Source organism: Cricetulus griseus (genome assembly GCF_003668045.3).
Source record: "Cricetulus griseus strain 17A/GY chromosome 1 unlocalized genomic scaffold, alternate assembly CriGri-PICRH-1.0 chr1_0, whole genome shotgun sequence".
Lineage (NCBI taxonomy): Eukaryota > Metazoa > Chordata > Mammalia > Rodentia > Cricetidae > Cricetulus > Cricetulus griseus.
Window position 1 is genome coordinate 2141289 of NW_023276806.1, and position 13995 is coordinate 2155283.

A 13995-nucleotide genomic window follows, 5' to 3' on the forward strand; every position below is an offset into this window, starting at 1 on the left:
TTTGGTTGTTTTTTCTTTGCTTTCTTTAGATTCTTTAAGAGATTTGTTTACTTCTTTAATTTTTTTGGTTTGTCTTTTCCTCCATCTCATGTAATTCTTTGCTTGTTTTTTCTTCTATTTCTTTAAGGGATTTTCTTGTTTCCTCTTTAAAGGACTCTATCATCTTCCCAAGATAGTTTTTGAGGTCCATCTCCTCTTCATCCTCTGTGTTGTGCTTTTCAGATCTTGCTGTTGTGGAGTCCCTAGATTCTGGTGGTATCATATTGGTTTTTCTGTTGTTGAGTGTGTTCTTACTCTGTCTTCTTCCCATCCCTTCTTCCAGTGAGTGCAGGTGGGGTCTCTCCCTCTCTCAGGTGGCTAGTGGAAGGCTCAGCCTCTGGCGACAGCGGGATGGCAGAGGGTGGTGGGTGGACAAGGGTGCTGTGTTTCTGGATCCAGGGTGGGCCTTCCTGTCTGGGCAGGTCCACTCTTGTCTTGGGGGGGAATGTTTCAGGTAGAAGCTAGCAGGGATTAATGGGAGAGGTTGGGGGAATAGAGCAGTGCCCAGACTCAGCTGAGGCTCGGGCACCTGCGCAGGACCAACAGGAACTCTTATAAAGGAAAACATTTAATTAGGGCTGGCTTACCGTTCAGAGGTTTATGGCAGTATACAGGCTGGAGAAGGAGCCGAGAGTTTCACATCTTGATCTCCAGGCAGCAGAAGGAGACTGTGTATCACATTCAGTGTAGCTTGAATATATGAGACCTCAAAGTCTGTCTTCACAATGACATACTTCCCCAGTAAGGCCACACTTATTCCAACAAGTCCATACCTCCTAACAGTGCCACTCCCTGTGGGCTAAGCACTCAAACACATTCATCTGTGGGGGCCATACCTATTCAAACCACTAAAGTTGTATACCCTATGATACTCCTTTGGCGAAGAGGCGACCCAAGATGCTGGTGGCAGAGTGGTGGTACATCCCTGTTGCTAAGTGACAAGTAGTAGTCCTCATTCCTCCCTTGTGATCTCTCTTTAACCTGGCTTATTCTCCCTCTCTAGGGGAGATAGCTGTAGAACACTGGAGTAACCTTGGGATCTACTCTTGAGAAACACGTTTTCCTCTTCCAAGCTCTTTCTCACTAATTCTTGGGCGAGGTTGACTCTAAGCCCTGGTGGGTCTTTCGTCTTCATCTCCAGAGCTAACCCTTTCTGGAACTGGGTATGGATTTTACCGTCTGCTCACGCACCCGTTTGATTCCGAGCAGGCACAAAGCTGAACTTAATTGGCCCACCTGGTCCTCCATCTGCTTTTTCCTCTCCTCCACGTCTAAGCTTCAGGTGGACTCTGTGTTGCCCTTTTGTATGTAATGTCTGACAACAAGCACTACTGATTCTTTCAGCAAATGGCTCCCAGGACTGTGGTTAGCTCATCTCTCACCACCAATGCTTTAGCAGAGCCTGTCTATTCAGACACTTGTATGTTTTTGGTTGCCTTATCCATTAGTGACTTTTACTCACTAAGTGCTATCACTGGGATTATTAGTTCAGATTAGGCAGCATTCCCTGCAGCTTGATGTACTCAGTCATTCCAGTTGCTTCTCCAACATACCATGCCAGAGGTTCTGTTCCCATCTCGTCTCAGTGATGTTTTGCATGAGCGCAGTTCATTGAAGATCAAGGTTTTTCGAGTTTTAACAGTAGATGGATGTGTCGTTTCCTCACTGAGCTATCGCCAGTGCACAAACAGAAGATGGACTTATGGGAAAGACTAGTAACCTTTCCTTTGGACTGCTGATTCCCTCATCTATGAAGTCTCTTTAGGAAGCATGCTAATCACATTGTGTTATCTCATTGCAACTCCTGCAGCAACCCCTAAGCATCTGTCCATTTCTACTCTTAGCTCACCTTCAACGGCATTCTCCTACAAACTGGGATAAAGGTCTGCTGCCACCAGATTAATCAGACGTCTGCTGACTCAGGCAGTTTGACAAGTCACTGAACAATGGCCTCTCAGACTCTATCTCCTTCCTAGCCATGGTCCCTATACTCAAGTTCTCACAGCACACACCTTTACGCATGTGTTTTTCTCTGGTGATATATTTCTTTTATGTCTGAAAATCCACAAATTTCCAGAGTTCATGACCGTAACATGACTTGTGGATAAAAACCAACTTAATGACATTAACCTGTGACCATTTGTGTTGGTCTGGAACAACTCTGTCCTCCTGACCAGAACCTGGATGCCCCTCACAGCATATGTGAACCTCCCCTCCCCAACTCAGGCTCCTTGTACACATCTTTTAATTAACATTTACAACTCTCCAACTTTAGATTCTGGTTGTGAGCCTAGCCTTTAATGGCTGAGCCATCTCTCCAGCCCCAACTTTAGATTCTATGGCTGACTTTGTTTGCTAATTTTTGGATGGAGTGTTAGTTCTGAGTGTGTCTTTGGGGCTGTTGGGCAATACCCACATAGGATAGAGTTTTGGTTCCAGACTCAATCTGTTTTGTATCAGCCCAAAGGCCACTCAAAGGAGGGTGAGGAGTAGCAGAACCATGGGATACTACTTCCTTAAGGAATCCCTGGACATCCTCAACTGACTCATGCCTCCACTGTGATGACTCTTGGTGTTTAGAGCCCCTGTATGCCCCAGGGCATAGAGCCAGAGTGAAGAAGAGCATGGTTTGACTTTTCTGAACCCCACTTCTGCTGGGCAGAGTGAGCATTTTTTACAGTGCTTCCTGTGTTTGTCTTGGCACCACTGCCATTTGAGTGTGTTGCCTTCCCTCAGCCTGCCTGCACCTGACATTGCTTTCAGAGGATGCCATCAGAAGATTGGGATACTGTGCCCAGAAGCCCAGAGAGCTAGAAATGCCTGGGAGTGGCTTTTCATGGCTGGCCATCAGTGAGTAACCCCAGGCATTGGACATTTTTTTTTTTTGTAGAATGTCACTGGAGGGTTTCTTGTCTCTCCTCCATGCCCTGTTCCCCTTCCTCAGATGTATCCTCTCAGAATCTTCCTAATAATTTAATTGCATTGGAAACCTTGTCTTGGACAGCTCTTTGGAGATACTGACTCAAGACACTGCTTAGTCTCTGTTTCAGATATGTTTATTCAGCACAGTAAGATTCAGTGAATTCTGAGCACATTTAGTTGGTAGTCATGATGTTGGTGATGCTCTCTCATGTCTTGAGGAGTGTGCCTTGGTGAGCCCAGCTTCCAGGTGTGTCCTAACGGTGTTCCCTCCTGTTACCTATTTTCATGTTTGTTATCATTATTATGATATGGTTTACAATGCTTAGGTCCCCCTTTCCTCTTCCTCAGCTTCCTTCTCCTTCTTCTCCCAGGTCCATCATCCTTAATTATTCCAGCATAAGCACTAAGAAAGGAATAATAACTGATAGTTCAAAGAAATAGCAACGCAACACGGTTGTGAGCTAGCATGGCTATGCTAGGTTCATAGGCTCACAGATAGTAAACAATGAAGGCAAAGGAAATACTTGGTTTAAAATAGCAGAACATAAATATGTGTCTGTCTCCAATTCCTTGTGAATTTTCCCATATCATACATCCTCACCATCCTGGATCTCATGGTTGCATCATTGTGCCTGGTATGCAGCAACTTCATGGCCTGTGGATATCTAAACCCTGAAACCAATCACAGACCTTATCTTATATACCCCTTAGGCAAGAAACCAATCACAGGCCTCTTCTTGTATACTCTCCTCCTTGAGTATGTTCATCATGCCATCTTTCACAGAGAAACTCACTAGCTGAAGCTTGCACAGCAGGTCTTCCTAGGAGATGACCACACACAAGCTCTGACATCATTTTTATTTGCTGGTGAGTAATCTGCTAGGAGAGAGTGTTTCTGATACAGTGGAAGGAATAATTGAGTCTTTAGGGAAGGTGTGTGCCTGTAGCTTGAATCCGCAAAAGCAGTGGATGATTTATCCCACACTGGCGATGGAAGAGATATATCCCATGAAGGTTTGTGATATGGACGGTACTCCTCAATTATTGATAGCACAATGAGCAAAGGTCTTGGCCAAGTACCTGTTCACTGTTAGGAGTTCAAGGCTTTAGAACAGCATTGTCTGGAAGCTTTTAAAAGGGCGTCTTTGACATCTTAGAGGAGCGGAGGAAGCATGGCCTCAGGCCCCCGAATGCATGCAGACCCTGGACCTTGTGTGAGTGTAGGGGCTGTGTGAAGGACCTCCTCAGATATTCTGCCTGGCAGGAGGGAAGAGTGGTGATTGGAATGGTGGCATGGTTTAGTTAATATGCTGCCCGTCTCTCCTACACATCAGGGTAGGCCTCTTGTTATTCTGCTTATTTCCCTTGACAAGGGTGTGATGTGGCAGTGTGGTAGGAAACAGTGTGGCTGTTCAGAAGAACACTTACCATTTTAAAACTTTTAACTGGAATTAATGTCATGAAGAGTGTATTTGTTTTAACCTATTGACTCTTAGCACTTAAACACTGCTGGCAAGATCCATCTGCATGCACAGAACCTGGAATCATTCGAAGTTTGTTAATGTGTCTCATTGCAGTGCTTGGAGTGCTGTTGTGAATTAAATGCCACAGTATCATCTTATATTCCATTTTGAGATCTTAAAGTTGGCATTTGCTTTTTTTGCAAATAAATTTCTTAAAAAAATCTGGCCAAGTACAGAGTGCTTCTCTACCTTGCACACCAATGCTTCTCCACCATGCACATCTGTGTTGTTTTAATATCTTACTAAAAATGCCAAACAGTAACTCAGGGCACTCCTTTCTTCATAAATATATGTCAGAGATGAAGAGATGCCTATGTTAGGAGATATTTCAAAGGTACATAGTAGCTGTCACTTTTAGAACAGCATCCAAATAAAACCTCAAGCATGTGTGTTCACTTATGCAGAAGTGAGTGTTTGCATTTGTTTTTTTTTAACTTTTTAATTTGAATTACAAACAAGATTGAATTACATGACAATCCCAGTTCCCTTCTCCCTCCCGTCCTCCCCTACACCCCCCAACTAAAACCCTACCTATCACATATCCTTTCTTCTATTCTTCCCCTGACTCAACCTTTCTGCTCCCTCATGACCTCTGCATCCTTCCTCTTCTTCCCTTCTCATTCTTGTAGCTCCCTCCCCCCTCCTTCCATGTTCTCGATTTGCTCAGGGGATGGTGACCCTTTCCCCTTCTCTAGGGGACCATGTTTGTCTCTCTTAGGGTCCTCCTTGTTTATTAGTTTCTCTGGCAGTGTGGATTGTAGGCTGGTAATCCTTTACTCTATGTCTAAAATCCACATATGAGTGAGTACATATCATGTTTGTCTTTTTGTGATTGGGTTACCTCGCTCAGAATGGTTTCTTCGAGTTCCATCCATTTTCCTGCAAATTTCAAGATTCCATTTTTTTTTTCTTTCTGCTGAGTAGTACTCCATTGTGTAAATGTACCACAATTTCTCTATCCATTCTTCAGTTGAGGGGCATCCAGGCTGCTTCCAGTTTCTGGCTGTTACAAATAGTGCTACTGTGAACATCGTTGAACAGATGTCTTTGTTGTATGAGTGTGTGCATTTGTATATATATATATGCATGCGGTGGTCAGAGGACGACCCCTGGTGTTGGTCCTCAGGGAATTTGAGACAAATTCCTTCATTGCCCTGGAATCTCATTGGGAAGGCTGCTCTGGGACCTCTCCTTCCCATCTCAGGATCACAAGTGTTCACCAATATGCCCAGGTTGAGTGTGAGTCATGGGGATCAGAACTGAGGTCCTCACGGTTGGGAGGCAAGCGCTTTACTAGCTGAGCCATAACCGAGCCTGAAGTTTAGCTTTTGCTCTTGAGAAATGGCCTTAGGGGAGTCCTGATTCATGGATAATCTTGATTCATTCAGTTAATTTAGAAAAGTGCCTACTATGTGATTTGAACTAGCTATGGCATTTAAGGGGTAACAGTAAGCAAAGCAGACTAGGTTCAAGCTTATACAGTTCATGCTTTGGTGGGGTTGGACACCAGGTTCAAACTCACATACAGTCACGTGCTGATGGAAGTAGGGAACCAAGTTGAAACTGTCATACAGTCATGTGCTGATGAGGTGGGGGACTAGGCACAAAACTTTGTGAACAAAGAAGGGGACTACTAAGTGCAAGTTTCAAACAGAGGCTTTGAGTGTGGTTAGAGTTGACATTAGTAGTCAGTATGACAGATCTGGGATCACTTGGGGGACATGTCTCTGGGTACATCTGTGGTGGAGACTCCAGATTGGGGTAAAGGTCTGTGACTGACTAAAGGGGAGAAAGTAAGCTGAGCACCATCATTCATCTCTCCGCTGCCTCACACTCTGCCTCCAGGACTTCCCTGCCATCTTGGATGTTGCTGTTGAACTGTGAATGGGAACAAACTCCTCCTCCTTAAGTTGCTTCTGTCAGATTTTGACATATCGATAAGAGTAACTATGACACCCACTGACCAGGAGTAGTTGAGCATCACATGGCAGCCATTGCTTACACGAGATCTGCTTCTCACCAAGTCTCCACCAGCACTAGAGATCTAGCACTTGTGATGGACGCTTTGCTGAGAGATTGTGGGAGAACAGCTGCATGGGTATGAATGCCTTCTATAAACATTCTCACTCCACCCTTTCCTCACGGCAAGTCTTTAGCACTCACAGTACAGCTGTCTTCAGCTGTTAAGATCGTCACCGTCTCTGCCTCGTACAAGCTCCTTAGATTTTTATTAGGGCAAATCAGCTCCATTATAAAAACCATTTCTGTGGCTTGATTTTTTCCCATCTCCTGTCAATGCTACTATAAAAGCTATTTTCACAAAGCTCATCACTTAAATACTCATTTCTGAAGCTCATTCACCCACTGTATCCTTAGGTGGCTCATCAAAAGATGTCATGAATTGACCTGTAAAATGATGAGTGATTCATCAGACTGTTGCCTCACACTTAGAAATCAAAGCCATTTGGAGTCAATTAGTTTTGATGCATATAAATACCAAAGTAATCTTATATTATGCACAGCCCTCCTCAACCTTAGGAAAAAAATATAATTGTACTGGCTTTTATTTTCAAGTTTATTTAAATAAGAAACAATAACAAAAAAGCATATTTCAGAAGGTAATTTATTGCAGACAGCTGTAACAGTAAGCCCCACAGTTAGCCAGTTGAGGAAGCTCTCGAGGTTCACACAACTATGATTTATCCTGGTTAGTCCAGAGAATAGTGAGTGGTTAGGTGGGTGAAACAAAGAGTGAATTTGTTCTCTTTGAGTATATGCTACAAAATTGGTACATTTTAGGTAACATTTTGAGGACAAATGTAGACTTTTATATGCAACCTTTGATGAGGAAATGTTAACGGAAGCTGTGTAGAAATAGGAAGTGATGGTGTACAGTGTTGGCTTTTAAATGGCTTGCTTTTCTGACAACCTGTGTAAAGCCCTGTGTCACTTCCAGCCTGTGTAGATGGCAGCTCACCTCTGAAGTAACCTTCTGTCCAACTGCCATGAGCAACAGAGAATTCCTGACAGGGCCAAATTCTGTGAGTTCACTTTAAAGGGTGGAATAAGTCAGGAGTGTGAGCAGGATCCGCCTAGGGCTGAGGGAGCATATGCCTGTGCCTCAGGTGACCAAGAGCACCCGGTGCTTGGACGTGAAAGAGCAAAGCAGCATGGAATGATCTAGAATGCTCAGTTTTGGATTTGCCAGGGGCTTTATATGTAGCATCCCACTTAATCTTTGTAATTACCCTACTGGGCCAGTGTTATTAACCCCATTCTTCAAAAAAGAAAATCAAAGCAGAGAGATGAAATAAATGTCATTGTCCTGGTAGCTTTAATTGTCAGCTTGACACAGCCTAGAGCCATCTGTGAGGAAAACCTCAGTTGAGGAATTGCCTAAGTCAGATTGGCCTGTGGGCGTGTCTGTGGGGGACTATCTTGATTATAAAAGAGTGCAAGAGGGCCAAACCCACAGTGAACAGCAGCAGGCACATGGTGGTATCTATTATAAAGATACAAGAGGGCCAAGCCCACAATGGACAGCCCTAGGCAGTTGGTCTTGGGGCTATGTGAGAAAGTTATCAAAGCATGAGCCTAGGAGTGAGCCAGCAAGAAGTGTCCTCCATGGCTCTTGCCTTCAGGTTCCTGACTGAAGTTCTTGTCTTGACTTTCTTCAACAACGGACTATAACATATATCCTGGATGTGTAAGCCAAATAAACTCTTTCTCCCACAAGATTCTTTTGTTCAGAGCATTTTTAATCACAGCAACAGGAGAATTTGAACCCTAGTCTGAAAGTCTCAGAAGCCATGCCTTGGCTGCCATAATGAATTGCTTGGAAGAGAAAAAGAGGGCATACTCAGAATTTGACTTCATGGTACTGTTGTCACTAGGATTTGCCCAACACTGTATGCTTTTATTAGATTGAATGAGCAGCATCAGGACATTTCCAGATTCAGAATTATGGAGGTCTCTGGAAGAGAATGTGCAATTTTTTACTACCTCAGTAAGAAAATGTGGTAGATTCTCTAGCCAGCTTTTATCTCCAGGCTGAAGTGGATATGAGCAAGGGTGAGTAAACTTTGGAGTGGTTACCCAGGGAGAGTATTAGGACAACTGGGGAGCACAGGTTGGAGGTCCATCTGACAGTTAAAGTAGGTGGCAGAAAATACCCCTCTATGGTTGTTAAGTGGGCATGGCTACAGACACACCATCAGCCAGAAAGCCCCTTTCCTCAGATTTCCATGAGGATAGAGTATTCTCATCAGATTTCTCTTGAAAATATTTCAGAATCTTTCATCCTCAGATGCAATATATCACAGCCATCATCACTCAAGCCCAGCAGAGACACCCTCACAGTTTAGGTTGCTCTCTGCATTAATCAGCTTTCTGTCTCCATGAAAAACACCTGACATACCTAACTTTTAAGGAGGAAAGGCATTTCATGGCTTTAGAAATTTTGGTTTACAGTCACTCATCCCCATCAGTTTGGGCCTATGGTGCTACTGTCAATGAGAGGAGATTTGTCTACTTCATGGTTGCCAGGAAGCAATAGAGAATGGGGGAAGACATAGGGTCCCAAGTGCTCTTCAAGGGCATGTCCTAAGCACAGGACCTAAATACATGCTTCAAACACAGGACAGTGACTACGCCTATGTCCTATGGGTTCCACCACCTCTCATTGGCATCCTGAGCTGGTACCTGAGCCTTCAATATGTGAGTCCATCAGGAACAGTCCAGATGTAACCATATCATCTCCTTTAAAGCTTTTAACTACCCTTCCCCTGACCTAGAGACCATAGGGGGCAATGCCATTTAGGCAGGGTGCCACATGACTAGGTGAGCCGCAGTACCATTTTTACCTTAGTAGTCTTAGATACTCCTTTCTGACCTATTCACTTGATAACTAGATGCTCTGAGGAGCTCTGGAAGCTATGGCAGTGCACTCATCTCAGTGTTCAACCAGAATGGAGACATGGAAAGAATGCTCCCACTGGCCAATATATTAATTTTTATAAGATCACATGACCATATGTGCATGGTTCTCATAAATGCTATGAGATAAGTCCTAGCTGTGGCTGCAGACAGACTTGGGTCCAACTCAGCTCGCAGTTGTGCTGCAGGTCCAAGTTTGTGTATCAGATCTTACGCAACCGTGGTTCAGCATCTTTGCCCTCAGCACTAGAAGACAGTGGGGATGGGATAGGCATTTCTATCACTGTGTGTGCTGCACCTTGTGTCCACTGACAACCGGGGCACTCACTCTAATGTATCCGAGTATTCCACGTCGGGTAACAGGAAGTCTTCCCAAGGCATCCTATCTTACCTTTTCTGCAGGGTCTCTAATCAATGTCTGGTTCCCGTCAGTGACATCACTATGTTCTGCCTAGATAATCTTAGGTTGTACTTGCTCAGTGATGGCCATTACTCTGATTAATGGGGTCACTCCTTTCACCTCGCCTGTAGGCTCTTCAAGTGTTCTCCCTGTTGGTGGTGTGTGGAAAGCAAAAGTGGCAAGCAACCAAAGAGTTCTCATTGGAAATACAGAAAAATGCTGTAAGTTTAACAGGAGGCATGGTTGAAGAAGTGTTTTCCTCCATTTATACTATAAAAATTTGAGCAATGAATTTAATTATCAGATAATGAATTATGATACATATATCTCTCAGAATTCTGGGTTAAAACCTCATCTGTGACCATCATCACTGAAACATGCTTTGAGAGAGTCACCGGAAGCCAATATTCACAGGTGGCTCGATGAACGATGGCATTATTACATGACTAATGATGTAACCAACATTAAATAAATGGTACTGGGGAGCTGTAGAGGCAAGAAGATCTATCATGTTTCACCTCAAAAGGCACCAAAGTTCCCAGCACTGTGAGAAATAATAGCATGGTACATTTTTCTCCTACCTACGAGATGTGAAATTAACTTGCATCAGAGCAACCAAAATAAGAAACAGGAAGCGTGTTTCTGGATTTGACTAAGAAGACCTGATCCTGGAACTGTAAAGAATCTTTAGGTAGAGAGGGCCCCACCCCTGACCACTTGTGAGGATGAACTTACCCTGAGGGATGCATGTAGGGGAGCTGACTCCACCTTGCACCCTAGGCAGGTGGCGCTGGTGGCTGGATCTGACCTGGCTGGCTAACACGCAGGCCCACAATGGGTCTTGGGTTGACCCACCCTAGCATCTACCCCATCTGGGTCCTGCTGGAGCTCGTGAAGGGACTGGTCCTGCAGAACGATACCTGCAAGATCACCAAGACACAGGATACCCCAGAAGAGCTCTGGTGAGGATCCAGAGAGGATGGTGTTCGAAAAACCAGAGGCCTTGAACCCGACCAATGATGCATTGCAATGGACAGTTGACAGTCAAGCTGATGGGGCAAAGGGGTATATTAAATGACACACCAAAGCCTCCAGTGCTGTCAGGACAGATGGAGAGGCAGGAGAGAAAGAGAAGCAGAGATTTTTCTGTTCGTGGTGTGTATTTTGTTCTGTTTTGTTTTATTGGTTTTTTTTTGTTATTGCATTTGTATGCTTGCTTGCTTACTTTGTTTTGTTTTATTTCATGGGGAGGACAACTGGGAATGAGGGGGGCATGTGGGAAGACCAGAGGTGAACAGAATTGGAGTGCATGATGTAAAACCCCCAAACATTTAATAAAGAAGTTAAAAAAGAATTCTCCTCATGAAAAGCAACAGAATGGGCTTGTATAAAAGAATTACAAATTACATGTGTAATAGATTTTCAAAAGTCCTATAGATCAGTAAGAAAAATATAAAAACAGACAATTTATATCATCTCTAAATGTACAAAATAAAGGCTGTTGTGGCTAAAAAAAATCTTCTCATGCTCCAATGAGACACAAATATCTTTCTTCCATCTCTGATGTTCTGAAGATAAGTAACAATAGACAACATGGGCTTGCAAGTTTCTAAACACATTTGAAAGTTAGATTGTTTTATTTTGCATAAAGAATATTTCACAATGGTAACATACAAATCGGGGCCTCCTGGATGTGACCAAATAGTTCCGGGTGAAGCTGGGGGCGTCACAGGAAATGATACATGGCATTAGCAAAATATGCTGTGATGAATAGTACTTTTTGTGGATCAAGGAGCCTAAACGCATCCATCTTGTTATAGAAACAAACACATTTGGAGAGAGTAGGTGACACCTAATCGGTGAGATGATGTGAGGTATGAAGAGAGTGCTGCCAATCACGGGTCAGGGAAATCACATGGAAGCAGGACTCTCAGTGCCAGGAATTAAAGTACAGCATCATTGTGAGCATTCAGTTTCCACAAGTACTGAGCTGCAGCAGAAGGAGAGACAGGGCGCAGGAATAATAACCCAGATCCTGCCTGCCTACCTCTCCTAATGAGAGCGAAGCACAGTGCGGAAAACTGACAATGTGAGATGATTCACAGTGTCACATTAGCTTTGTGCTTCCATCTCTTTCACAACTGGTCTTCATAAACCTGCTAATGAGTAGTTAATTAGACTGACAAGTTTTACAATCTGCTTCTGGTGCTAATCTTTAGAGAAAGGGTCTAGGCTGTGGTTGTCATGGGCAGCGCACCAGGGCAAGGGTCAAGTGGCCTGAGTTAGTCTGGGCTGTGCATTTCATCATCTATGTGGCCCCAGGCAAGGAGAGCAGAGGGGTTAGCTGTTCACAGACATCTGCCAGGCGCATTCACTCCAGGTCCAGGTGGGACAAGTTGACAGGGTAAGGCCTGGAACCTCCCAGAGACTGACATGTAAAGAGCTAACTGGAAGATGTTCTGAGAAAGTCGTTGTAAAGTCAAAAACAGAGGACTGTGGGCATCCAGGACGTGAAGTGATTATCACACAGTGAGAATACTGACAAGGTTATATGTCCTTATGGCTATCCTCAGTGAACAGTACAAGCCACTCAAGTCAATTTCCACATTGAAAACAGGGAAAAGCAATAGAAGAGATTAGTTTCAATGTGTCTTATTAAACCTTATAGGCAATGGATATGAATTGGATTTCAGTGTTTAATGGATACCAAGTTCTTAATTGATGAGATAGCTTAAAGTCATTTTTTCCCTGTTTATAGCACATCTCAGCTTGGAGGAACCACCAGTACTGTCAGTAGTGGTGACATGTGCAGGGAGCCTCTTGGAAAACAGTGGATCCACACATCTTTCCCAAAGGCCTCCAGGTTTAATGTGGGGGACATACATAGAAGACCTGGAGTCTTCTGTGTTTGGTAGTACTGGTTCCAGTTCATGCCTTCACAGACTCATATTGGACAGACTCTAAGATCTGGGGCAATCTATAGTATGTAAAAGAAATCTGATCGTTCTAGGCATATCCGAATTGGGGAGTATCAGTCAATCAGTGGAACAGGACTTATCTGTTGAAATCAAACAAAAGCCTTTGTGCTTCAGGCTTCTCCTAGGAGGGTCACTTCTGGGTCCTGGATGTGTATTGTTGCCATCTGTGCAACCTGAAGAACACCTTTTATGGATTCTTCCCAGATTTACTAACCAGAAGCTCATTGAGAGGGGCCGGGACACCCTAGGAAGAACTGTGTGTGGACAGACGTTTGGAAGACAGTACTCTGCAGACTCCTGTTGTTGTCTGGGGCTGCTGCTTTCACTGACAGATTTTGTAGTGTTGTGTGATTAATATTCTTCTGCAGTCCTGATTTGATATGTGGGGCTGTGTCTTACCAAGTGTGTGGACTGGTTACTTGCTATGTCTGAGCCTCTGTTTCCTCATCAGAAAAAAAGGAGAATTCAACACATATCTCTGTCCACAGAGGCCTAGGGTTCATCTTTTGTTCTTCCTCATGGCCACCACTGTTTATGAACTCAGCTAATCAGTGGCTCTAAAAAGCCTCTACAGCAAATGACTCAGAATTAAGCCTCCGGTTTTCCCTACTTGGCAGCTGGTATGTACCTTTCCACATAGCATCTCACTGACACCTGAAAGGGGCTCACCTGTCATGACTGACTATACCCCAGTGTCTAAAGCCAGTTTGCAATTCACTGCAGAAAACAGAGACTTAACACAAGCGTCAGAGCACTCAGATGCTTGCTTGCTCTTGTCTTCAGCAGTGAGTCTGGCAGCACTGCTTGTAGATAGTTCCAGGATCTACTCAACTTTCTCAAATTCCACATTCCTCTTCTGCTCATTTCCTGTAGCTCTTTCCTCCCTTCCTTGTGCTCTTCCTCCCTCCCAGCACTGTCTGTTCTCAAAAGAGTAGCTTCAGTAACACTTTAGTATCTCGGCTCTGCTCTGCTTCAGACGCCTCCCTTCCCATCTTTCTGGAACTTTGTATCCTTTTTCACGGGGAGTTTGATACTGTGTCCACTTAGCCCTGTGATTATACTCCCCAAAACATGGGTTCTAGCCAGATTTACTGTGCCTGGCCTATGTTCTTCCCTTGCATTGGGCCTTAAACCAATCAGAAAGCAAATGATTGCCCCTGTAAAATTAGTGCCACTACTGCAACTTTGGACTTATCTT

General features: G+C 44.0%; 1 long non-coding RNA gene across 1 annotated transcript in view; it reads left to right on the forward strand.

The window, feature by feature from the left end:
* LOC118239601 overlaps positions 1–11363 on the forward strand; it is a 47441-nt gene extending 36078 nt beyond the window's left edge. Inside the window, exon 2 of the long non-coding RNA XR_004772179.1 lies at positions 9951–11363. This is a non-coding gene — a long non-coding RNA (uncharacterized LOC118239601). The remainder of the gene's footprint in view (positions 1–9950) is intronic.
* The last annotated feature ends 2632 nt before the right edge of the window (positions 11364–13995 follow it).